General features: G+C 48.4%; 1 pseudogene; it reads right to left on the bottom strand.

Annotated features, from left to right (window-relative positions):
- On the bottom strand, positions 1–27,788 carry LOC146184859 (uncharacterized; annotated as a pseudogene).

Raw genomic sequence — 27,788 nt, 5'->3', positions numbered from 1 at the left:
TTAGCTGGTGAATACGCTGCCATTGTCGCACTGAATCTCGGAAGGGAACCCTACGCGTGCAAAAATTGAGAGCAGAGCGTCCACGGCCTGGGGAGAATTTAACTCCTTAAGTGGTACCGCCTCTGGGAGCCTGGTCGCGACACACAACATACCGGCAACCGTTCGCTGATCTTGGCAGAGGACCTACTATATCGATTACCAGTCGCCGAAAAGGTTCTGTTATGACAGGCACCAACTCTCTGGCTGGCCCACTCTCTGGCAGGTGTCGCAAGAGCGCACGAATTGTTCAACATCTTTCCAACAGTGCGGCCAATAAAGCTCCTGAGCAATTCTAGCTTTGATCTTTTTCAAGCCAAGATGCCCTGCCCACGCATTTTCATGCGAGAGTTTCAGTAGCTGACCGCCATACTTCTGAGGAATCAAAAGCTGCTCATATTTGAGCCCCTGCTTATCCGTGTAGCTGCGGTACAATAAGCCTGATCTGTCATAAAATTCAACTCCCTTTTTCTTCACACCCAGTTTGACGCTTTTCATTAAACCGGCGATCGAACAGTCTTCCTGCTGCTCGAGAATGAGAGTTTCCTTCTCAACTTCAGCCAGCACTTGCCAGCCGGTGGAAATAGGAGCGAAAGTATAGAGCCCGCGCCGCCTGGCGGCGCCGCATCTACAGCGCAGGCATCATTCTCAGCCACGTCCAAACACGGCTCGCTCACACCTGCTCCCGCGCCCCGCGTTCCCTGCCGTGAGGTCTCACCACTCAAGTTACCCTGCTCGTCCAGTGTGCCGCAGCGCGGTTCGCTCACCGACGCAAGATCAAGTTGCTTCGACAGATTGCGCGCTTTTAATCGCGTGAGGGCTATGTATGCCACATCGGCAAAAAAATGATTTGCCCTGATTCTTCAGAAACTGCTCCGAACTGTTTGAGAAGAGGTAGGGAAATTGCTCCGGAACGACAGCAGACACAGCGGCTTCTGTGTTTAGTTTACCAAATTCTTCTTCAATGGTGACCATCGCTATCTGTAGACAGATGCTCTGCTCTTTGGCCACTTGCTGTATCCAAGCACATTCTCCTGTAAACTCATTCGGGGATACCAAAGACTGGTGGTTAACGTCCATAGTTGCTGCCGAGTCCCGAAGTGCTTTACATTTTTTTCCGTTTACCTTAATCTCCTGCATATATGGCTCCACCAGTCACAGGTTTTTGTCTGTTTCCCGAATGATCGCCAACACAACTCTCAATTTGCTTTACGTTGCGAGGTGCCCTTCCCTTTTGCAGTTATAGCTTTTCAACGGCTTGCGTTTTTCAAAATAATGTGTCGCATCGTTGCCCTGTTTGCGAACATTAGCCCTCTGAGACTCATTCTGCCCCTCCCTTAGAGTTTCTTTTGTAAAAGACGAGTCTTTAGGAGACTCGCGACGCGTGAATGGCTTCCGTTCGTCGGGCCTCCTCGGAAAGCCATCTTTCCTGTCAGGTTTCTCTGCGCGCACTGCCTTGTTGTGCAAGCTTCGGCGGGCGTAATATTCTTCCGCTAACCTGCCTTGTTTAGCTTAACCTCCGTTAGCTTATCTAGCAACCAGAGGCTGACATCATCATCGATGCCACGGTAGAATTGCTCTAATGCGATGCATTCCACGACCTTATCGCGATCGTCGTAAACCTCTTCGCCCTTGAGCCGCTGAACTAGGTCGGCTTTCAGACGGAACGCGAAGTCAGCATGCGACTCCTTACCCTTATGAGCATACCGGAACCGCTGCCGGAAGGCTTCGGGCGACAATGTGTACTTCCGCAGTAGTGCTTCCTTGACATCACTGTAGATTTCGAAAGCCTCTTTCGACAGACACGTGATTACGTCAGATGCCTCCCCAGGAAGCAAAGCCTACAAATTCTGTACCCAGAGGGATGGCTTGATGTCATTCCGTTCGCACACATGCTCAAATTTCACGAGGCATTTAGCCATATCCTCGCCAATGGCAAAAGGCGGTAGTTGATTACGGGTTTCGGAACTGTTGGAGGGGACTGTCCAGAAGCTAAGCTAGGTGCTGGCGAGCTTCTGCGGAGCTCCAATTCTTTCATTTTAAGCTCCATCTGTCTAAGCGCCTCACACTCCTGCATTTCTTCCTTGCGACGTTCCCTCTCTTTCTCTTTCGTGCGGAGTTCATTCTCCTCCTCCCGCTCACTACGTTCCTTCTCTTCCTCCCGTTTATGGTGCTACCCGATATAAGCCCAGGCCTCTGCGACTTCCTCAACCGTCACGTCCTTAGTCTGCATGATCTCAAGGATCGCCTTCTTTCTTTTCCTTGAGCCCAAATCGATGCCCAACTCCTCACAAATTTGGAGTTCTTTGACCTTGTACTCTCCATCTTTTACACCGGCCTCTTGTTGTTTGCCTTTTAGAATAGTGTACTAGACGTTCGCTGTCTCGCTCCTAGCAAGAGACGCGCAAGCTTTTCTCACACTGATTGCCCTCTCAGCAACCCTTGGTTTTCAAAACACTTCCTGTCGGCTTGAAACACGCAAGGTCAACACAATGCTACGATCAGCCTTTCTCTAAGCTACCCTGTGTGTCAGATAAAGTCTGGCGTTTGAGGGAAACTTCAGGTACTCACCGCGCCGAGGTGCCTGACGCAGGTCAATCCCACCGCTGCCACCAATGTTGTGCCGGTTGGGTTATCACACAGTAGCCCACCGTCAACAGGGTTGTGCCAAGGAGTTGGTTGCTTAGCGCTCGTCACCAGTTTCGTGAACGAGGGCTGTAAGCTCCCCGGGCGGTAGCGATGAATCCGAGTCGGCGCTGGTGAGATGAAGAAAAGGCTTTATTCACTATTTACAGGCATTTACACAACGAGATCGGCTCTAGGGCCGAAAGCTAATATAGCCATACGCGACTGTTCTCGCGCAGCGACGGCCGGGGAGACTCCGTCGCGCCCGCTCTCTCAGGGGGCGAACTGCTCCCGATGGACGCTAGTGACGAACTCACGCTCGGAGTCTCGAACGGAAGCACTTGAGGCTCCGTAAACCGAGAAACCGTTGACGCTCAAATTGTCCAATCCGACGGCAGCACTTTCGCAGGGCCAATGGGAGAGCTTGCTGTGCTCTTGCTTCAAATATGTCGCGGGGCGAGAAGGGGTCCACCGCCAGGGCCACGGCGCCGGGCTGTCTGGATGCTCAGCTCATGTTCAAACACGTCGCTTCTCTCCGCTTGGCACAGCTCGCCTCCAGTGCACCGGTGCTTTGCACAGACGTATCCGGATTTTGTGAAGGAGGACAGTCTTAATATTGTACACAGGCGCCATACATATGCAGCATTCTTCTTTGGGCCAATATTTGGCCGCCTGATCTGCATTAGGAAACCTGTTTATATATCTTTTTATTGGATGCGCAAGACATTTAAAATGTTACGATCGAAAACTATAACAAGGAGATCATATAACATCTAAAAGACTGTTTATTCGAAACTGTATGAACTTTGGCATCTGAAGTAAACAATCAGATGCCTAAGCATGGTTGGCTTCGCCTAAAAATTGTTTGCATACAAGTGTTATGCCAACAGGGATAAATTCACAATGCAAAGTAGCGCGGAGCTGTATTTTAGCGCCTAAACAGTGTAAATGAAAAAGCACTGAGCTGAAAATCCGGCTTGTTTTCGATAAAGAAACCCAAATGCAAGTTTTAGCAAAAAAAAAATGTGCCTGTACTTCAACAAAACACGAACAGAGTGCAAAATAACCAGATATTTTGATCTAGCTAGCTGTATAAAATTGATGCAAAATTTGCATGGAAAATTGTAACAAATCAGGTCTGTACCTATTTATGTGCAGCAGCTCTCAACATCTAGGTTCTCTGAGATCATATCACTTATGAAACAGCGACCAGTTGCCAATGGTATTTAAACTAGGGCATATCTTCAGATTTTCAGCAGACATGTACCTTGCGGCTTCCTCTCACTAAGCGTGTGTCACAGCCACATTTCCACGAAAGTCATTTTGTTAATTGCTTTACAGCTCTGGTGATTCGAAACATAACTTGTTGGAGTGTAGCAGACCACAGTTCATTTCTCAAAAGGCAGTTGTACGGCATTATGCAATAAAGTAGATTAGTTATAAACATATATTTGGTATCACGCCATGTTTATTTTAGTGTCTTCTTCACGAAAGCAGTAGTGGAAGAAATATTCTTACCTAGTAGTGATCTACAGAGTGTTGACATCTCGAGTTCTGCATTAAGAATAAGCATCGTGGTGCATTTCATGCGCACAATTAGCTGACAAAGGCACCTTGCTGTGAGTCAAGCAATCTCACCTGAACGATACTTGATGTAATGGGCAGGTGAATGAAAACTGATGTCTGTTCAGGTATCCTTACATAGAGAGCCTTCAGTAATGTCAGAACAACAGTTCATGCTGTAAGGCGGTCCTGTTTTGAAAATTGTATAGCTTAACACTAAAATAACAGCCCTTGTAGGTGTATAAGAACATCACTTCATTCTATTTTTATGGCAGAAACAGACAATTAACAAATAGGACTGAAGTGTGATTGTATTTATTCATGACATTATGCCGGACGGCAAACAAAGAGTTTAGAAAAGATGTAGAAGTAGGGTACACTGGTACAGGCCACAGCAAGGAATATACACCAGCTGTTTCCAAACTGCTACAGTCTTATGAAAACCTGTTGTATTTACCATGCTCCAAATTTTGGTAAGGCACCCGAAACAGTCATTTCTTGGCAAACCATTAATCAAATTGTCACAAGCCCTAAACTGAATTTTTAGACAGTAGATATTGCACTGATGCATCTAGAAAAAGGCCCTGAAAAAGGCAAACAGAAAGAGAAAAGAAAATTTTTCTTTTTTCATTATCAAATAGGAGCCCCTTGTCTAGCACCCCTATACACTACTGCTAATGCCAGCCAAATCAAGGCCAGCCAGACATGGCGCTTCTCCTACTGCGTGTAATGGGTTTGGAGCAATTTAGGTGGCTGCAGGTACACCACTCTGGTGACGAACATCGTTTGTTGTGCCCCACAGCTAAGACAAGTGTTTCAGAAAGGTGTTTGAGTTGAGCTATGATGAAGGCCAAAATAGCCGCTATAAACTGTTAAAAAGCCCGATCAGTTTGTAAGCCTTATGCACGCAGCTTTGTACATGAAAGGACAGAGTGCAGTACACCAACATGTTACTAACAGCCCAAGTGCTGTGAGAGAGAAGGAGATCAGGTTATTTATTTTTTTGAACATATGGGGAGGGGCATTGCATAAGGGCAGTGTGGATACACAAAAATACTATACATCAACAACAAAGAGACAAAGAAATTACAAGTGCATTGAAATGAACACAAATGAACAGGAAGGCAATGCTTTAGGAATACAGTGGGAATAAATGACCCGCCACAGTGGTGCATTGGTTAGGGTGCTCGACGTCTGTGCCCATAGATGCGGGATCGAATCCTGGCTGTGGCGGCTGCTTTTCAAATGAGGAGAGAAGCAAGGTGCCAGTGTAATGCATGATGTCAGTGCACGTTAAAGAACCACAGGTGGTCAAAATTTCTGAATTTCTGGCGCCGTCCACTACGGCGTCTCATTGCCCGAGTCACTTTGGGATGCTAAACCTCATAAACGAAGCCAAACAGTGGGGATAAATTGAAAACAATTTCAGGCAGTAAAAGACAAAAATTTGCATAGTCACGAGTATACGTACATTCAGAGAGAAGCAATGGTTTTGCGAAATGCCATCATTTGTTATACAAACAATAATGAGCTAGATGCAGGCAATGATATTAACAAAGACAATGATTGAGAACTCCATCAGAGAAATCAGACAATCTGCATTATATACAGGGGACGAAGCACCTTGGAAGGGATTCCAGTAAACTATCAATATATGAGGGACCGTACCTAGATCCATCAGAATATGAAGGTTTTCAATCACGATATGAAGCACAACTCTTTAAAATAGCAAAGCTGATAAACAAATGCAAGATAAATGACATCAGAAAGTGTGACATGGAAGCAATTAAGGAAATAGATTCACACTCACTTGATAGTGTTGAGGCAGTCTTGAAGGTATCAGATTTATGTTGTGGCCCTTGGTACGCTGAGTAATTTGCATAACAAGGAAGTATACTCCAGAAAAAAAAAAGGACAGCAAGGGTCAGTAGAACACAAAAAACCTACATCAATGGTAATTGCAATGCCTGCTGCTTTCATCGTTTGCTATGCATGTTGACATTAGCAAGCATTCGTCTTCACTCACGGCAACTGCAACGCAGGCTTTGGAAAGTGACAAGACCTACCCACGATCTGCAAGGTGTTGACCAGAAGCATTACCACTTGTATGGTGCCAGGGGTCTCCTCTTCTGGGACTTTCAGTACTGTGCATCTCTGCACGATAAAGGAAACACTAATCAGAAAAACAGAGAGAACAAGCATCACTTGAACTAGAAACTGCTAAGTCACTTCCGTTGAGGATATGTGCTGCATCTGTCCATCGGAATGCTAGCAAACATTTGTCTCCATACATGAAAACTGCAGTTCAGGCTTGGAGAAGTGATAAAACCTGTTTTTGGACTAGGTACTAAGACAGCACAGAGCACTATGTCACCTGAACGTGCTGAAGCAGCCTGAATCATGGCAGGTGCATTTGCTTTCGACAATTCAGCCACTGAAAAGTTTGCATGCTAAAGAATCATACATTGGTAAAATGAAAAGAAGTTTTGCATGAATAAAGAAAAGTTACTGATTTCACTTATGCATGGCTTCTCAGGTGGAAGACTTCAGGTACTCGGAAAGAGTACTACCGCACCTAAAGGTACCGAAGCAGCTTGCAAGGTGTCAGATGTCTCTTTTGACACTTCCAGCACTGAGCAACCTGCATGATAAAGAAGCACACATTAGGAGAACAGAGAAAAAAAGACATGTTGCTTTAACCAGAAACATCTAGGTCATTGGCAGTGAGAATGCCTAGTTTCATTCCGGTCAGACCTGATCTTGTCGAGGTGACACCATGAGATGCTGCACCTGGTGTTACTTGCAAAGGTGAATCTACAGGCAAAACAACTGAAAGTAAGTTATTGGGAAATATCCACTCAACGTATAGCAGTCCCATTTTTAACAGCATAAGCATTAGCCCAATCTGCTGTGACTTACAGGAAAATATGCTTGGGACTGCATCTGGTTTCAGTCCTTTTTTCTTGATTCACCTTTTCTTGCAGAAACTGATCACGTGTAAAGTGATCCTGCATGTAAGTGAACAATGAATGACAAGTGAAGGACAATTGAAGGACATACCACGTGGATGGAAATTGCAAATGGTGATAATGAGTACTAATATTATAGAGCTCTAAGAAAAGCGATTATTTAAAAACACTTGAAAAGCACAGCAACCCAGATTTCATTCAGTGTTTGTTCACCAACTCAATCACTTTTGGCTTATGTAACGGATACAACAAATTAATACGCTAAATGGACCTCAGTTTTTCCTTCTCCAGTTTTATGTGGCTCCCTGTAAGTTGCCATGTTAAAGGGCCAAGACTTCCAAGCAAGCCATGCTATATATGACAGTGATAATGCATGATCTTTAGCAGGCGCCCTCCATGGCTACCATTTCCATGGAACTACACTGTCTCGAGTTGCACATGTATGCTACCTGAAACCACGTGGAGTGCAGCAAAAAGAAAGCGACGACTTGTTCACACTGTCGCTCGTAGAGTACTTGCTCTCCACAAGGCGCGATATCACGAAGCATACATGACCGCTTTTTGTACCGTGCCCACACAGTACTTAGGCTATCATAGCAGTTTGCGGTCCTTTATTAGTTCCATCGGCTTGCTCTCCTATATGACTTGATTTAGAAGCCGCGCCGATGCACGACGTCGAGCGTAAAAACAGTGCATTTAGTTACAATCTAAGCAGTTAAACAACATCGACAGCTCCATCTGTCGATTACTTCATATCAACAGTACTTCCAAAAGTTGATCGAAGTATAAGCTTACATCACATATCCTTGCTCCTCTTGATGTAGGATTGTCGCGGCACATACGTAACAACCACTGCAGTCACCGGCGGATAACAGTTCTTCTGTTTTCCGCTTTCAGAACGATTGCTGTAGTTTGGAGCTGAACAGCCCATGTTATATATACACTTGCTTCAACGCGACTGATACGCACATGAGCCAAGGTAGCGTTAGCGTGAGTACCGGCGAACGTAAACAGCGGTTGGATAGTAGTTACGCTTCGAACTTGGCTGGCCGTCAATCCAGTTCGCTGCAGCGGCGGCGGAGGGAATTGCTAAAAAGTGTCCCTTGTTTCACCTTGTCTGCAGTGCACGGTTGCTGGTCACCACGTGCTGGCGTTCTACCAATGAAGGCGCGAGCGGCATTTTGAGAACAGACGCGCAACTCTGCTACCTTTGGTAGCATATATAGTAACTAGCATTTCCGGTTTGAACGGCCGCTGTCAACATGGCCGCCACGGCCGACGAGGTTTGCGGCAATTTGGTCGCAGAAATGTGGTTATCGTGAAAATAAACGCCTAATCAAGCACAGAATATCACTTTTTGTGCGAGTATACGACCTACCCTTGGATCATAATGTATTTGGTTTCTCCCTGAAACGAAATTTGTAAAAACAAAAAAAAAGTAAATAAAGAACCGCGTCGCTGGTATCTGAGTGGGCATTCTGAGGTATCTTTCTTCATGCGAGCGCGCAAAATCCTTGTGCAACTTATGTACGCTGTCTACATTTAGCACCGTAGCGTTGGAATGAGCAATTTCGCGATTTTAACACAATGGACACCGTCGCTTGTCTAGCGTACTTCGCTCTGCGGTTATTTCCACTCGCTGGTATATTTGCTTTCGCATCGAGGGATTCGCGAGGGATGCGCTGGGCGTCGCGTCGGCGCGGCAGTTTTCGACGAGCAAATATCGCGGGGAAAGAACTCTGCATATATAATCTGGGCTTTATTGCATGCGAACCGATTTTGGCGACCTCGGTTTGTGTGGTTAAACGAGGTAACTACAGTGCCTGTGACAGAAGGTCGCAAAAGTGTCCAAGTGCGACGTCTGCAAGCTAGTCTGTTTCAACAACGTCCACATGAAGTCACGTAGCAATAGATAGGCAGGCCGTATATAGAGTGCCATCCGATGACACTTGGGTGCAGCCTTGCAGCACTGCCTGGCGCACAAGAACAACGTAGTGCACTCCTGTTCCGTCTTTGCAGTATCGTTTGCTCAGAGTGCTGTTAAGCAGTCGTTTAAACAAGGTCGCTCTCAGACGTATAATGAAAGCACAGGATAGGTTACCGTAGCACTGCTTACAGCACTGGATGCCTCAAACTTGCCACTAAGAGGCCACCCGAAAGTTTGATGGACGATGTCGCTCAGGCTCTTCGCTACTGTCTCCTCGTCTACAGACCTATCGACTGTTTCAAATCACAGGCATGGAGGCCGGTGCATTGGAACTGATCAGCACTATAGAGCATCTCCTACTCCTAGAACTGTCTTGTGTACACTCTCTGGTGTCATTTTAAAAGAAAGATACTGAAAGGGACCGATGAATGCTCGCGCGCTAATAGGACAGTCCGTCCTTTGTTTTGTATTCTCGGCTCCCCGCTACGATACACCCCGGTTGCCCAATGACGTAGACATGGCAGGGACCAGCCTAGCCGAAACGTAGCGAAAGGAGGAAAGTGGGCTCGCCAGAGAAGCCGAGGAAGTCCCCTGTTCTGGCAACGTCAGCCACGGCCACGCTTGTGGAGGCTGGCAGCAGGGACGCGCGCCTTGTTTGCGCTCTTCTAGGCTGATTCACACCAGGCTCTAAAAGAGCATAAAGAGCCGTTACACCGACAACGCCATAGCAAGCCGACCGTAATCATCTTCGCCCGGAGGCCGCACAGGCTTCAAATTAAGATAAGCAGAGCGTTCGAAGACCAAATGCTGCCAGGAGGAATGAGGTCAGGCCCTCGTTCTTCCCGGGGAAGCGTGGAAGTGACGAATAGCCGGCAAACACGCGGTTAAGAGTGGCTCCGTGATGGCTCCAGCCCTGCATGTCAACAGTTCTGGGAAATGTGCTGACAGCGGGAAACGTCGTGGGACACAGTGAATGCAGCCGCCCCTCTAAAAGACAGCGGCGATGGCCGGATGTCGAGGTACACTGGTGAACAGTGAGTGGAAAGATGCGTAGCATGAGAACGCGAATCAGCGCTTTTGTTTATTGCTCGCGGCGACGACGACTCACTTGAGGCTGATGATTTCCTTCGGAAAACTGGTGCACACGTGGGAATGTGTTTTCATATGTTTTTATACGCTTTCCGTTTTCTTTCTCAACGATGGAGACACAACGGAAAACAATTCCGAAAGCACACTGAAAAAACTGCGAAAACCAGAGCGTTCCTGCTGGACACGGTACATCGGCGCCCCTTTCACAGCTTTTGCTAGCAAAGACCGGGCGAGAGCCGCACGGTGGTAATTGCCTTTCTTTGGCACGCGTCATTTGCTGTGCTTCTGCAAGTGTAGGATTGGCGGTACGGCGTCGCCCGTCGTCGTTCCCCATATGTTGCCTTGGAGACGGCAAGGACTCTCGACAAGGAAAACTCATCTCGCGGAATCTCGCGGGCAGTTCTCGTGCGCAGATCTGGCGCATGCGGGATCTCGCGGGCAGATCTCGTACATTTGCTGCCTCATCGACTGTGTCGAAAAGGATGCCCAATTCAATGTTTACGTGCCGTTTTTCAACCTGTTTTAAACATGTACACTTCTGTATCAGCTTCAGTTTATTTGCTATCAAGTTCAGTTGTCGGTCTCGTCACCCCTACCGTACCTGACGGTAGAGAACCTAAGGTTGTGCCTAAGAACACAATAGAAGGTTAATGCGATTACTTTCGTCTTCGCTTGAGCCGCAGAGCTAGTCTGCCCGGAATGAGCGCGCACCAAAGCAGCGATAGCGGTTCACCTGTACTGAGCCAAAACTTGCTTTTGTCACTGTTATCACCAGTCCCAGTAACTCGGTACAGTTAAGCAGTTCTATACCCCAGTGATTAATATTAAAGCAATCAAATGAATTTTAAGCATTTTCTGACTCTGGCGCAAGACATCCACCGCATCTTTGGCGCGGACGGCTTGCGGGAGGCGCGGCCTGCACGGCAGTGGAGACAGCGCTCTACTCTCGGACTTTACGTGAGTGCGCTATGGGCGCGGAAGACGGATCGCACTCCGGACTCTGCGTGCTTAATAAGTAATACATTTATAAATGCAGCTTCGTTCTGCAGATAACCGCGTCATTCCTTTTGTTACACACAAGGGGCAATAACTGACACAACGGAAAAAAAATGTGAGCTATGTAACAGACAAATCACGATTCCGTTAAGCACTGTTTAGTCTGGTGACCTTGCTTAAGTGCAATCGTATTTAAGCCTGTCGTGTAAATTAGCCACTTTTCCCCGTTTAGGAACACAGGATTATGTCTCCAAAGAAAAAAAAATAGCGATTTACACGGCAAAAGAAGGCCATAAACTCTGTTCAGAACTCTTTTGATGGCTACACTTTCCGCCGAATGTACTATATCTACGCAAGAAGGCGCGCGCGCTGTAATTTTACGGCTTCTTCCAGCAACTACACGCTGAAATATTGAAATGTGTGAAATATTGTGTTCTAGTTATTTAAGAAAAAAACACTTTAAGCTGCTAGAAAGTTTCATGCACCTTACTGTCCAAATCAATTTTCGACCGCAGAGATACGCGTATTCTGCTTGAGCATCTATGCAAAAGGCACCAGAGAAGCCTTCAGTGGTAGATTGACTCGTCTGCCAAATCAAAGAGCCCGTTAGCGACTTCGTGTCAATAACAACACATGAGCGGCAGCTCAGATATCGAGATATGGCGATGAACGGGGTCTACCTGCGTGTTCCTTTCGAATACATCAGCCGGTTGGAACCTTGAGCCGCGGAATAGAATATTTTGTGCATTTTGCATGGTATGAGGACAATTATGTGCTCACATGAAGTGTTTTGCTCGTTGCTATAGTAACGGGTATACGCCAGTCAAGGAGATGGCACCGCCCTTCAGCGCACCTAAATAAGAAAATCAGAGCACAGAGCTAAAACGGGACGAGCTTGTAGCCTGAAACCAGTCCTTCAAAACACGCGAACGTGGTATATGCACCGAAAGTGAGCAGAGCTTAGAGCTTGCGCATGCGGCCGCGTCTTGATACGGCTGACTTCATGCAGCTCGCGGCGCTGCAAGATCGAGGATGTTAGGCTGCCTGAGTAGGTGGGTGGGAGAACTCGGCGGCGAGCGCCTCTTTGCGTGTACAGACAAAGCTATACTCGTCGAGACTTTTCCGTGCCACATCTACGGCGGCGGAGCTTTCCTCAGAGTGTTAATACAGCAGGTAGCTTCCGCTTTTCTGGCTCCAGTTACGGTTTGGGTTCTGTTCGTACTTTCTCTTTAATTAAATATTTTAGAGCCACCAACAGCGCAGCAATATGATTTTTACGCCATTGGACGCCTATGTGAACGTAAATTCACGATTAAGCAAAAGCCCATTACCAAGCGTCGTAAAAGCAAGCGCATTGGTAAAGCGTACTCCCGTCTGCCAAGGCCGGCTGCCTAACAGTCAGCATAGAAGAGGCCATGCGACAGAGCCGCGAGGCGCATGCAGGTAGTTTTAATTCTATGCATCACGTGGCGGCACGGAATAGTACCAGTTTCTGAGGGACTTTCTCCAATATGGGCTTTTGTTACAATCGATGAATTTTGATGCATATTGTGAACCTTCTGTGGACCTTCTTTCATTTGTACATGCCATCATCATCTTCTTTCATTTGTACATAACATCATCATCGTCCCGCGGCGCCGGCTCCGGCGCGTGCCTGGGTTGGTGACCGGATTAAAACGCTAGACAAGGCTTGGCTGTCCTTGCCGCCACGACCTCGCCGTCTTGACCTAGCCTTCTTCCACAAGTGGTGGAGGTGAGAATTGATCCCCTTGCTGTTTTGTGCCCTGCCTCTCGCTGGAGCTACGTTCCGGTCGCTGTTTACCGCCTGCCACCATCGTTATGTCTACCGAGAGCACCCAAGAATCGGCAGGACCCTCTACCTCGGCTGCACCACCCCCTCCGACTGTGCCCGCACGACAACGCGACCCGCCGCTGTTCGCTGGTCGTCGCGACGAAGACGTCGATGATTGGCTGGACACCTATGAACGCTGCAGTAACTACAACCGGTGGGACGACGCTCTAAAATTTCTGAACGTTTCTTTCTACCTCATTGAGGTCGCCAGAACCTGGTTTATTAACCGCGAACCCCACACCACTAACTGGACAACATTCAACCAGCAGTTCCGCCAATATTTCGCCGACCCAGCAGTTCGCACTGAGGTCGCGAAGAACAAGCTCGCCTCTCGCCTCCAAGGTCCCGATGAGTCCTACGCGTCTTACATAGAGGCCATACTTGCACTCTGCCGGCGTGTTAGTCCCACCATGCCGGAACCTGAACGCGTACACCACATCTTAAAAGGAATTAATTCTGTGGCTTATAATACCCTGATTGCCCAGAATCCTTCTACTGTTGACGCCATTATTGCGACCTGCCAACGCATCGACCAGCTGCAGTCCTCCCGATTGCAGCCCGGCATTGCTACTGGCCCGACCTATGCTGACCTGGATCTACGGGCACTGATTCGAGCCATCATCCGGGAGGAGCTCCAAGCCCTCAAGCCTGTCTGTCGACACGGTTGCGATCATTCTTCCGTACCATCTAATGACGCCGGTCTACGCAACATCATTAAAGATGAGCTGGCAACAATCACGCGACCTATGCCGTCCGACCCTCCTGCACCCCGCCAAGCACCGACTTACGCGCACGTCGCAGCATCACCCCCTCCTTTTGTTCCGCCGCCCCAACTGGCATCGCCCTACAACCACATCAACGCCGTGACGACGGCTCAACCTACGCCACCCTATTACGCACCCTGGCGCCCCTCTCGCCCAGTGTGCTACTACTGTGGAATACGAGGACATATATCCCGCTTCTGCCGTCGCCGTATTCAGAACGAGCGGCGTGGTTATGACGCCTTCGAAAGTGACGTACCCTCATATTATCAGCGACGACCTCCTATTTCCAGCCCACCTCGAAGATCATCCCCACCTCCAGAATCCTCGTCTGAGCCTCGTGGAACCCATGCATCCCGACGTCGGTCCCTATCCCCATACCGCCGCTCAGTTTCCCCTCTCCGACCCGCAACAACTCTCCCTGTCCGCCATCCGGAAAACTAAGCATTGCAGTTTCCGGAGGTCAAACTGCAGTCTGCGAACTTACCAAAAGTCCTCCAGATCGCCCGTATAATGTGATTTCTGTTTTCGCTGAAGGATTACCGGTCGAAGCATTGATTGATACAGGGGCTGCAATTTCTATCATTCACGCTGATTTGTGCTACCGTTTGCGAAAAGTTACGACACCATATGATGGGCCTGAACTCCGTGGAGCCAATAACGTCCCTTTGCGCCCTTTAGCAAAGTGCACCGTACGAGTTGTTATTGACGGCGTCCGCCATCATGTGCAGTTTGCTGTGCTCTCTCCATGTGCGCATCTGATGATTTTTGGATGGGATTTTTTGTCAACCGCTTCGGCGTTAATTTCTTGTGGCGACTGTGTTATTCATATGACAGACAGCGATTTTTCATCTGAAGTTTCTGAACGACATCATCCCCTCGTTGCCGCCGCTGATACTGTTCTGCCTCCTCAGTGCGAAAAACTGCTTACCGTTGTTTCTGACCACATCGCTCACGGGGACGTACTCATCGCACCATCTTATCGTCATCTTGAACGCGGTATCGCCTTCCCGTCTAGTCTTGTGAGGTTCTGCAACGGCTCAGCGACAGTAGCGGCCACTAACACTTCACGTGAATCCCTCGTGCTCCGACAAGGAACTTCTCTCCCCTGCAAGGTGGATGTTCAACCTTTGTCCTTGATGGTGCTCACCGCCCCTCAACCTCAGCACCGTGTTTCGACAGACGTCTCTCTTTCTGTTCTCACAAAGACTATTAATCCTAACCTCACGCCGAACCAACGCCAAGAACTGCTGACATTGCTTCGACAACACCAAGCCATTTTTGATACCACTTCCCCATCACTGGGACGGACTAGTGTTGCGCACCATCGCATCATTACTGAAGGTAACTCTATCGTTCGCCGACGGCCTTATCGGGTTTCCCTCTCTGAACGAAAAGTAATTGAAGAAAATGTAAATGACATGCTCCATCGCAATATTATTCGTCCCTCGACAAGTCCATGGTCCTCCCCAGTAGTGTTAGTTAAAAAAAAGGACGGCTCGGTACGCTTTTGTGTTGATTACCGCGCACTCAACAAAATTACCCGCAGAGATGTATACCCAATGCCAAGAATTGATGACGCCCTTGACTCTCTCCAAGGTGCCGAATATTTCTCGACTTTGGACCTCCGCTCAGGTTATTGGCAAATACCTATGCACGAGGACGATAAAGAAAAAACCGCTTTCGCAACTCCCGATGACCTTTACGAATTTAATGTTATGCCTTTCGGACTTTGTAACGCACCAGCGACATTTGAAAGGATGATCGATACTGTGCTTCGTGGCCTAAAATGGAGAACCTGTTTATGTTACTTGGATGACATTGTCATCTTTTCGTCAACTTTTAACGACCATCTCACGCGCCTGAATGAGGTCCTCACGTGTCTCGCTTCAGCGGGCCTTCAGCTCAACACCAAGAAGTGCCACTTTGCACAGAAGGAAATTAAAATATTGGGAAATCTAGTCAGCCATGACGGCATTCGTCCAGACCCTGAAAAAATCATCGCGGTCTTGAAATTTGCTCGTCCACAACGGACTACAGAATTGCGCAGTTTTCTCGGCCTGGCGTCCTATTTCCGGCGTTTTATAAAGCATTTTGCAAGTATTGCTGCTCCACTTCATCAACTACTTAAAGCACGCAGCCCTTTCGTGTGGACTGAACAGTGCGAAGCTGCTTTTAATAACCTGAAGCACGCCCTCACATCAGACCCTGTTCTTGGTCACTTCAGTGACAGCGCTCCAACCATCCTGCACACTGATGCCAGTGGTATCGGTCTTGGCGCTGTACTTCTGCAGCGCGATGCAACTTCGCGTGAGAAAGTGATTGCCTTCGCCAGTCGGACTATGACTCCAGCTGAGAAAAACTACACTATTACCGAACAGGAGTCCCTTGCCGTCGTCTGGGCTGTCCAAACGTTTCGCCCTTACCTATACGGTCGGCACTTCACAGTTGTGACCGATCACCATGCTCTTTGCTGGTTGTCTTCGCTCAAAAATTTGACAGGCCGACTTGGCCGTTGGATTATACGTCTGCAAGAATACAATTTTGACGTCATTTATAAATCGGGTCGCCAACACCAAGACGCCGACGCTCTTTCTCGCTGTCCACTTTCGGAATCGGCTTGCTGTTTTTCTTCCCAATGCATTTCCACCTATGACCACAGCCGACCATCTCTTTTCCCGACGTATATCACAACAGTTTCATTTGACGACTCAGAGAACAAACACGCTCTCCGCTCACAGCAATTAGCCGATGCCTACTGCCGTCCCATCATCGACCGCCTTACTGGCGCTTCGGACCCACCCAATGCTCGGCTTCGCCGACAACTTGGCAATTTCAAGCTCGAAGATGGCATCCTACTCCGCTTCGTGTATTGCCCTGATGGCACTCGCTGGATACCAGTCGTGCCGCGTGTGCTTCGTCAACGTATACTGGCGGCTCTCCACGATGACGCTACTGCAGGTCACCTTGGTGTTGACAAAACCTACGACCGCGTGAAAAAACGATTCTTTTGGCCCGGCCTATCTTCCAGCGTTGCCAAATACGTCGCATCCTGCCCTCTATGCCAACGTCGCAAACGGCCGACTTCTTCACCCGCTGGCCTTCTACAACCTGTTCCCTGTCCCGCCACGCCATTCGACGTAGTCGGCATCGATTTATATGGTCCCCTACCTCTCTCCGATGGGGGTAACCATTGGATTATAACAGCTGTCGACCACCTTACACGCTACGCTGAGACAGCACCTGTACCGACCGGTTCCGCTCAAGAAGTAGCAAATTTCTTTTTGCAATCAATTGTATTGCGTCATGGCGCTCCTCGGGTGCTCCTAAGTGACCGCGGGACGGCCTTCTTATCGACAGTCGTTGCCGAAGTTCTTTACGCGTCATCCACCCTTCATAAGACAACCTCGAGCTACCATCCCCAGACTAACGGGCTGACTGAGCGATTTCACCGCACCTTATCGGATGTGATTTCCATGTATATCACACCGGATCATCGAAATTGGGACACTATTCTACCATTCGTCACTTTCGCCTATAACACAGCAGTACAGCGGACTACCGGTTATTCTCCATTTTTCCTCGTTTATGGCCGTCCTCCCACTACAATTCTTGACGCTTCCTTCTTCTCTACGCCCGACTACTCCACATCGGTACCTACCCAGTTCTTATCTCGTGTGGCCAGATGCCGTCATCTTGCCCGCCTCAACACAGCAGCGTGCCAGGAAGACCGCAAGAGCCGCTACGATTCTACGCATCGCGTAGTCTCTTATCGTCCCGGTGACGAAGTACTGCTTTATACTCCACTGCGCACCCCTAGCCTTAGTGACAAATTCCACCACCGCTACCTTGGTCCCTACAAGATCATCAGCCAAACTTCTCCAGTTAACTACAAAGTCACGCCTGTTGATCCCCCAGCCGATCGACGCCACCGTGGAACTGAAATTGTTCATGTCTCTCGCTTGAAACCGTTTGTGTGCCGCGGTACATCGGTTAGTTAGGAGAGGCCAGGCTGGCCGCTTCCGACCCCCCGGGCAGATTGTGTGAACCTTCTGTGGACCTTCTTTCATTTGTACATGCCATCATCATCTTCTTTCATTTGTACATACCATCATCATCGTCCCGCGGCGCCGGCTCCGGCGCGTGCCTGGGTTGGTGACCGGATTAAAACGCTAGACAAGGCTTGGCTGTCCTTGCCGCCACGACCTCGCCGTCTTGACCTAGCCTTCTTCCACAATATATAATGTTCGTGGGCCTCAGACGACCGTTTCTAGGTTGCGCTGCCAATAGTCCGGCGCTCCGAATTCCGCCTTCAGAAAAAGTAGAGAGCGATATCATCTACTCACTGGCAGCGTAGAGGCGAACGCAGGAACGTACATGGCACTTATTCCTGCTGAGCACATAAATGTGCTATGGATGTCGCAGCTAAACACATAAAATATTCGAAATAATAGTTCAAGGCACCAGTCTGAAGTTGCAGTTCGAGAGAATGCCAGAGTCTGCCCTCCACTTCGCCATATACCTCTGTCAGCTGAGTGGTCGATCGTACTACTAGGGATTGTCAGGTACACGAGGTTACCAAACGGCGCTTTACAAGGCCAGACTAGGCAGCCTAGCACTGAAGGCTCCTGTGGTGTTGTCTTCATAGCTGTTCGAGCAGACAACACATATCCATGCGTTTGAACCTTCAGTGCTATCGACAGAGAGCGGCATTAAAGCTGCTATACCGGCTTTGAGCTAGCGCTTAAATTACTAGAAAAGGCAATCTTCTATGTTGCAGGATTTTCTGCTATCAGAGGTCGTAAAACTTCAGCGCGAGTGCCTCGGCAAAGTAGGAAGAGCAGACTAAGCGGAAAGCAAGAACACTTGATCCCGAGCTACGAAATGCGGCGCAAACTAGTATTCGCTATATTATCCAAGCGTGGGCGAGCCGACGGCCCATGTTCTTCCACAGTTTTCTTGAATGCATATTTATAGAAAACGGCGCTCGCTGAGGTAACAAGAAAAAGAAAAACATAAAAAAACGTTGTAGTTTCGGCACCGCTATACGGATGTCTTGTTCGCAGTGAAAACGAAACAAGATGGGCCGTTGTTTATGAGGTGAAAATATTGCGTACAGAGTGCATGCATATCTCGGATAGATTTCTCCGCGTCTGTTTTATCGTTTCGCTTGTCATTTGGATGCGCAATGATTCCTTGAGTAGGCGAGTATAAATAGGAGTTTCTCCTTAAGTATCCGTGCGGAATCCCAGCCATTCAGGTGGTCTGTGTTTTGACGGGGCTCTGCTAGAGCGTTAAAAGTCACTTTTTTTGTTCTTGACGTCACGCTGGTGTTCTATTAAGCCTCTTTTGAACTTGCCAGTCTATCGTCTGTCTTTGCAAGGAATTTTGGAGTCTCTAGGGTAGCTTGTCTCGAGCGGGCCTTTCACCAGCACCAGGTAATTTCATAGTTTGCCGAATTGTACGTGGGCCACTTGGGCGTCGTAGGCAGTGAGTATCAAGCATGCAGTTTTGCAGAAACCCCGGGCATAGTAAATAGAGGTGCGCTTTTTCTTCTTTTCTCTTCTTGCTCCGACTTGAGGGGCTGCAGCACGTCGTTCTTGTGAATTGAGCACTTGACATTGGTATGCGTTTGCTTTGAGGTACTTTCTTGTGCTGCTGTGCTCACGAGCTGTCTTTTTTCGTCTTGAGCAATGCTTGAAGGACCGATTGAAAAGCGCCAAGGCAACTGATCGTTTTTGTGATGCTGGGTGGGTTGACTGATAATTCAGGTACTCAACCGTGTGGATGGGCTTCCTGTGCACACTCATCGTGAGACCTTTTGCTGTTATTTTGACAAGGACGTCTAGGAATGGGAGGCACCCGTTGATTTCTTTTTCCGTTGCGAGCTATGCGCGTTCTTTTAGCGGGTTCAGGTGCAGCAGAATCTTTTCGGTGTCTTCTAGACGGATGAGATAGACACAGTCCTTAATGGGCCGAAGAAACAGCCTTGGCGGAGGTTCGGGTGACGTACCTTGAATTCGACGGTCGGCATCCTTTCATCTCGGCGCTGTTATGACCGTGCATCATCCGCACTTGCGCGCTCTATTGTTCGTCTGTGGGCATGGATAAGTGCTGTGGATATGTGGTGTTGGTGCAAGGGCGCTAAGTGAGCCTGTTTCCATGAATCCTTTTGTGTAAGCCGGATTTGCTTTGTCGAGACCCTGCAAATGCCAAATTGGCCCTGTCAGGGGAACGTCTAGAAAAATACAAAGAAATGTCCCCCTGCGGGAAATAGCCGGAAGTGCTTTCGTTCAATTGTTCACCCTTCCCGTCGAGAAGCGCTATTGTCCAGTGAGGAATGCCTACTGTCCAAAGGAGACGACAGAGTGACACGTCCGCTGACGTACAGGACAAGAAAGGAGCAAGGTGATTACGGCCATTAGAGGATTTCCCGGGAATGCAGGAAAGATTTGCAATTGCTGGAAAGGGACAATGCTGGGAGCAGTATGTGGCGCGCACGTGCACTTGGGTTTCTGAGAAGGAAATCCACTTACCGGAACCAGCATACCAGATCTTTGCTGAAGAATAGAAATGTACCTCCTCGCCGTTCCCAAGCTCTTCCCGCCAACAAGTGACCACGCCCAACGAAACAATGCCGGACCAGTCAGTGCATCAGACCATCAGTGCAGTGATGTGTTCGATGGGATGCCGATATCTGAGGGGCGTGCCCTGGAACTGGTTGGTCAGCATCTTCAGAGAGGGGCTGGACATAGGGGGTTTTAAGGACATTGCAGAGCACGAAATGAGGCTCTGAGCCCTGGGTAAACGGCTCATCCAGACGCTTCTCACTATGAACTCTTAACGCTTGCCATTTTGCTGATGTACCCTTCTTTTTCATATAAATAATCATGTAAATAAGTTTTCTCAAAGTGCCATTAAACCTGCTTGTATATATTTTACCAACTTCGAAGATTCAATCCTTCATCAACCCCGAGTCTCTGCACGCTACCAAGTGAAGGCCGGGTCGACTTAGTCCCAGCGTCACGACAACTGGTGACCAGCGTTGGGATCTGAATCTACAAGCCACAACATCTGGTGATTGGAGGTGGATCTGAAGCTACAAGCCACAACATCTTGTGATCGGAGGTGGCATCCCAAGCAACAAGCAGGAGCATCAATCGGCCAACAAGAGAGCAGCTCGGAACATCGATCGCATGTGTGGGTGAGTGCTTGGCTTTTCTTCTGATGTGGACCAGGTTCTAGAACAGGGTTAGATTTTAGAACTGGTAAATAGTGTTGAAACGCCTTTAGGTTTGGTAGTTTGCACAGTTGTTTTGGAAGTAGCCGACACTCGGAGCGATCATGTACCTACAAAAGCTGCAGAAACCGGAACTGTTGCTATTGTGTGAGGAATTGGGAATTGATACAAGTGGTTTGGCACGAAAACCCTTGATTATAAAGGCAATCACTGACCTGGGAACCGATGATGAGGAGCTCAGTGAAGCATGGAACCTCATAGGACAAAAAAAGGAGCAGCTCAGACGGCAGAAAGAGCGGGAAAAGAGGAAAAGAGGCGTGAGCGTGAAATCGAAATTGAAAGAGAAGCAAGAAGGCTGCAGCTAGAAATTGAGCTCCGGAAATTAGAACTAGAGTTGAGCAAGAGGTCGGGCAATTGTCCCCAGCTAGCTGTACCTCTTCTCAACAAGGAGACAGATTTCAAGATGTCAAAGTACATGCAGCCATATGTGATATCAGGGGATATCTGTCTGTATCTGGCTAACTTTGAGCGAACCTGCGAAAAACTGTCCTTCCAGCGAGACACTTGGTCTCAGAGATTATTGACGGTTCTGCCCTGCGAGGCAGCGGAGGTTGTCGCGCGGCTAAGCAAGGAGGACGCGGACAACTACGAGAAGGTCAAAGCTTGCCTTCTGAGAAAGTAATCTTAGCGCCGAGGCGTTCAGACAACGTTTTCGGAACGCTACTAAGTCCAGGGACGAGAGTTACCCTGAATTCCTGTAGAATTTAAGAGTCAATTTGGGCGAGTGGCTAAAGAGCACAGATTCCTACAGTGATAGGGACGCTGTAGTCGAGCGAATTCTTTTGGAGCAGTTTTATAACTGCTTCCCAGAAAAAGAAAGAAATTGGTTACAGGACCGAGGCGAAATTAAGTCGGCAACTGAAGCTGCCGAACTCATTGAGGAGTATGCTTCGCGACGACAATTAAGCAACCCAGCAGTGGATAGGCCCCGCAATCCCAAGTTGAGTGTGAATAACCGTCAGGAAAGGCACTTTGCTAGAGTTGGAAACGAAGAAAGGAAGGTTTCTTCAGGCTAACTTCCTAGAAAGGACGGCAGTGAGAAAAGTGGGGAAGTGACCAACGCGCAGAACACAAAGAATAAGCTTGAGGCTAGGAAGCCGCTCACATGCTTTAGGTGTAATGAGCAGGGTCACATTGCCGTCAACTGCCGGAAAGAAAAGATTGCTTTCTCGTATGTCAGTGACTGCGATGAAAATATGCAGCTTTTGGAACCTTACATGCATGACCTAGTAGTCAACGGGAAGCCTTGCAAGGTACTGCGCGATTCGGCCGCAACGATGGATGTTGTCCATCCGGCGTATGTGTCGCCTTCCGACTATACAGGACAGTGTGCATGGATCCGCCAGGTAGTGGAGGAACAGAGTGTGTGCTTGCCAATCGCGAACGTGGTCATCGAGAGCCCTTTCGGCGAATTAACAACCGAGGCTGCCGTTTCAGGAAAGCTTCCTAAGTGCTATCCGTATTTGTTTTCCAACAAATCGGACATGCTACTGCGAAAGAGGGGCATCCTTTTCGGAGACAGAGTTGTGCAAGCCTTAACACGTTCAAAGGCGCGAGAACTAGCTACACTGCTCATTCCGGAAAAATCCACAGCGGAGGAAACGGCAGTTAAAACAGTGGTAAATGCGGAAGATAGCAGGTCAGAAAACTTTGAGAGCGAGGCATCTCAGATAAGTCAACTTGAAAGTGAGCTTGATGAGACGCGGAATCAGGACGTTCTTGAGAGTAACCTCTTGCCGCCAGTGTCTAGTAATCTCACGAGACTTTTAAGTGGAACCCGAGAGGACTTAGCTATGGAGCAAGCCAATGATCCCAAGATACAGGAGATAAGCGAGCGCCACCGCGCCACTAAGACAGCAAAGAATATTTCTTTTGAGATGAGAAAGGGAGTGCTGTATCGCTTATTCAAGAATAAGCGCGGAGTAGAGCGGGACCAATTAGTCGCTCCCCAAGAGTACCGCGAAGACTTACTGCGACTTTCCCATGGCAGCTCGTGGTCATGTCACCTTGGAATAAGGAAAGCAAAGCAGAGACTGTTGTTAGAATACTATTGGCCTGGATGTTTTAAGGGCACGGAAAATTTTGTACGGTCATGCGACACGTGCCAGCGGGTTGGAAAGGCGCAAGATAAGTGGAAAGCTCCGATGGTGTTAGTACCAATCATTACCGAGCCGTTTCACCGGTTAGTAATAGATGTAGTTGGGCCCCTTCCTGTGACAGAGTCAGGGTACCGTTATATCCTCACTGTGTTATGCCCAGCCACAAAGTTTCCAGAAGCTGTTCCGCTGCGCGAGGTGACGTCCGAGAGTGTAGTGGATTCGCTGCTGCCAGTGTTTGCACGAGTTGGATTCCCTTCCGAGGTCCAAATGATCAGGGTAGCGTTTTCACAAGTGTCCTCACCACCTCATTTTTCGAGCGATGCGGCATTAAGGTAGTGCACAGCTCTATCCACCATCCGCAGAGCAACAGCGTAGAAAGATGGCATTCTGTTCTCAAACGCGTCCTGAGGGGACTGTGCTATGAAAACAAGTGCGAATGAGATACCTGCCTGGCAAGGGCGACCATGAACTACTTGGGTCACAATGTAGGTCAAGGTTTCAGGAAACCCAGTGAGATTAAGATTTCTGCGGTAGCAGACTACCCGCGGCCGAGCACGAAGACGGAAATTCGGGCATTCTTGGGGCTGACGGGATACTACAATCACTACATCCCTAACTATTCATCTTTGGCTAGCCCCCTGACCGACGCGCTCCGCAGGACAGAGCCGACAAATGTAGTCTGGGACGAACAAAAGGAAGCCTCCTTCGTAAACCTGAAGGCTGTGCTGATTAGCCGCCCGGTATTGCGAGCTCCAGACTATGACCGAGAATTCACGGTCCAGTGTGATGCCAGTGATCGAGGGCTAGGTGCTGTTCTCTGCCAGAGAGATGACGACGGTAATGAGCACCCCGTGCTCTACCTGAGCAGGAAACTGAGTTCTAGAGAAAGGGCTTATTGCGCGTCAGAGAAAGAGTGCACTTGCATTATGTGGGCCATTCAAAAATTGCAGTGCTATCTTGGAGGGGCCAAATTCACCGTAGAGACGGACCATTGTCCCCTGGCTTGGCTGCAAACTGCGACATCGAAGAACAGTCGCCTTCTTAGGTGGAGCTTGATTTTACAGCAGTACAATTTTGAAATAAGATACAAAAAGGGGTAAATTAAATGGGAATGCGGACGCGCTTAGCCGCTGTTTCTAAGCGGTCCGAGGTGTTCCTCACCACGTATCCAAATTGATAATCAGGTTTTTTTTTCGTGCACTTGTATATGTGTGACTATGTAAAGCAGCACGTTTGGTTTTCTAGGAATACGTGGGTCCTGAGCGTCTTAAGTGTGGGCTTTTCTCGAACAACGATGACAGTTTTCTTTTAACCTGGTCTCTTCAGACGGGAGCCGAGTGCTTGCTTGGACATGTGGTTGAGTTTCAGACAGCTCAAGCAATTTGGCCTACGACAATCAAGACAACGCGACAAGCAACAGCGAGCTTCAAGCATTCATGTGCAGGCCATTAAGTCGTCTCTTCATGCAGCAGCTGCGACTGCTGCCCTCCGAGACTCTTCTGGCGGGGAGGAGGCTGTTATGACCGTGCATCATCCGCACTTGCGCGCTCTATTGTTCGCCTGTGGGCATGGATAAGTGCTGTGGATATGTGGTGTTGGTGCATGGGCGCTAAGTGAGCCTGTTTCCATGAATCCTTTTGTGTAAGCCGGATTTGCTTTGTCGAGACCCTGCAAATGCCAAATTGGCCCTGTCAGGGGAACGTCTAGAAAAATACAAAGAAATGTCCCCCTGCGGGAAATAGCCGGATGTGCTTTCCTTCAATTGTTCACCCTTCACGTCGAGAAGCGCTATTGTCCAGTGAGGAATGCCTACTGTCCAAAGGAGACGACAGAGTGACACGTCCGCTGACGTACAGGACAAGAAAGGAGCAAGGTGATTACGGCCATTAGAGGATTTCCCGGGAATGCAGGAAAGATTTGCAATTGCTGGAAAGGGACAATGCTGGGAGCAGTATGTGGCGCGCACGCGCACTTGGGTTTCTGAGAAGGAAATCCACTTACCGGAACCAGCCTACCGGATCTTTGCTGAAGAATAGAAATGTACCTCCTCGCCGTTCCCAAGCTCTTCCCGCCAACAAGTGACCACGCCCAACGAAACAATGCCGGACCAGTCAGTGCATCAGACCATCAGTGCAGTGATGTGTTCGATTGGATGCCGATATCTGAGGGGCGTGCCCTGGAACTGGTTGGTCAGCATATTCAGAGAGGGGCTGGACATAGGGGGTTTTAAGGACATTGCAGAGCACGAAATGAGGCTCTGAGCCCTGGGTAAACGGCTCATCCAGACGCTTCTCACTATGAACTCTTAACGCTTGCCATTTTGCTGATGTATCCTTCTTTTTCATGTAAATAATCATGTAAATAAGTTTTCTCAAAGTGCCATTAAACCTGCTTGTATATATTTTACCAACTTCGAAGATTCAATCCTTCATCAACCCCGAGTCTCTGCACGCTACCAAGTGAAGGCCGGGTCGACTTAGTCCCAGCGTCACGACAGCGCCTACGCTTGAGGAGAGGTAACAGTAGATGCAATTATTCTACGCATTTGTGCTGCCATCTATTAAATAATGCTGAAAACACCTACTCATCTAGCTGAACTCTATCGCAGTCACACTGGAGGAACGGCGTCGATATTGGCTGCAGCGCATAAGGAAAGCGCTGCGTGTTTAAGTGTTAATCATCTCATGAAGCGAATGATATCAGTCTTAAGGATACATCAGCCACACGACCAGTGTAAAAAAGCATATCAATTTAAATGAATTGGCAGTCGAAATACGCTGTAAGATGACAGGTTTTGTGCGGTATGCAGCCAGGCTTGCCCTGCGTCGAAAAATTAATTTTCTTGGCAAAAAATAAATGTTCTTTCCTCATGTCAGCATGCCTGCATGCGTCTCTCTTTCCCTGAACGAATCGTGAATATAGAGCGGAAGAAACATTCACATGTAAAAGAGGCCGCTTCGCGTAGCAGTTAAAAGTAGCTCGCTAAAACTACAAACAGCGGGAATAATAAGGAGAAGTCCTATTTTAATCGATTTACCCGAGCGCATATCAATCCGCCTACCCGACTTTCTTCTCTGTGGACGTATTCCCCGCCGGGGTGGCTCAGTAGTTACGGCCAGAGGTGGGCAAATGCCCTCATTTTAGCTTTTCCTCCCTCGCCCTCAATTTCAAATCGGCAGCCCTCCCTCACCCTCACTTAAAAAAGTTTCTTCGCCCTCCCTCGCCCTCATCCTCACTTAAAAAAAATTGCTGGTCCTCACTCACCCTCATCTCATTTGCCCTCCCTCACGCTCAACCTCAAGCCCAGCAGTTTTTATATTTGTTATTTTTCATTATTTTCGATCTGTGGCAATGTTACAGTGAGTCAAAGTAAGCGCAAACTATTCTTCTCTGCGTCTGTTTTCGGCAGTGTCAAGCCGCGTTGATCATTTAGCAATCCGAATTTCTCGAGCTAACAATGGACCTAAATAAATGACGGGGCTGCGTTCATGCTGTAGCGTATCACTGGCAAGAGCCCTCTGGTACTTAATTGTTCCGATCGACAGTTGCTGAGATTAAGATATGCACTGCACATGGAAACCACAGGTTGTGAAAAGTGCAAAGAACAATTCTGGCAGTGCCCTAAGCATTCCAATCAAAGGCGAAACTTCGAGGAGGAAGAAAAATAACCACGGCCGTAATTTACCGGGCAAACATGCCCACCGGTTCACACTCCATATGTTTGAAGGAGATAGAGTGATAAAATGCGTTTACACCGCGCATGAGGAAGGAGGAGGTTCTAACTTCTAACCAGCCGCAGACGGAAGGCATGAGGCGTATACGGCATATTAGACAACAGAACAATGTAATCTAATTCAAGTAACAGAAAAACGCTATCACACAGAAGCGTAAATTTCGAGGAAGTCAGGGGTTCATGAACCTCGATCGCTTCGCAGGGGAAAGGGGGGGGGGGGGTGATGGAGGGACATAGCATGCGAGCCCGGGGCCATGCTCGACAATTTCAGTCATGTACATGTAGTGTCATTTGGGAAACGCCGCGTAAAAATGCGATTGTTAAGACACGGCGTCGCAGGTACCACCGATGATGTGCCCCGATCGCATCCCGCCTTCCCCCAAGAATAAACCGAAAACGCAAAGTGAAACACGTAACTCTGTTGCACTTCTGGTGTTCACGAACGCCGCCTCAGTGTTGCGTAAAATCGTTTTTTTTTTTCACTTTTTATTAAAGTTATACGGGAACAGGCGAGACAGCGCCTAACTAGAGCAGTACGATGTGCAAAGTGAACAGGCCAGAATTTCATGCATAAGGTTTGATTATGCTTCCTGAATAGTGCTCTTAAATCTAGGATTACTTATGAAAGAAGCAGTGCTTATAAAACGGGAACGGAAGAGCAACACATATGCGCCAACTAGCGGGAGTCAGCACTCTGCATCAGTTCGTCTAAGTTCACATCTTCTAGCTGATCTGCTTCATTCTGGACAGAACCCGCATATGCAAAAGCCGGAAAACGGATTGTCTGCACTGTGAAGGCAAGAGCGGCAAAATAATGAAACTCACCTGGAACCTGCAT

This window comes from Amblyomma maculatum, chromosome 7, assembly GCF_055883805.1.
Source record: "Amblyomma maculatum isolate TAMU_Amacu chromosome 7, ASM5588380v1, whole genome shotgun sequence".
In the NCBI taxonomy this organism is placed as follows: domain Eukaryota; kingdom Metazoa; phylum Arthropoda; class Arachnida; order Ixodida; family Ixodidae; genus Amblyomma; species Amblyomma maculatum.
This window is presented reverse-complemented; position numbering and strand designations above follow the sequence as displayed.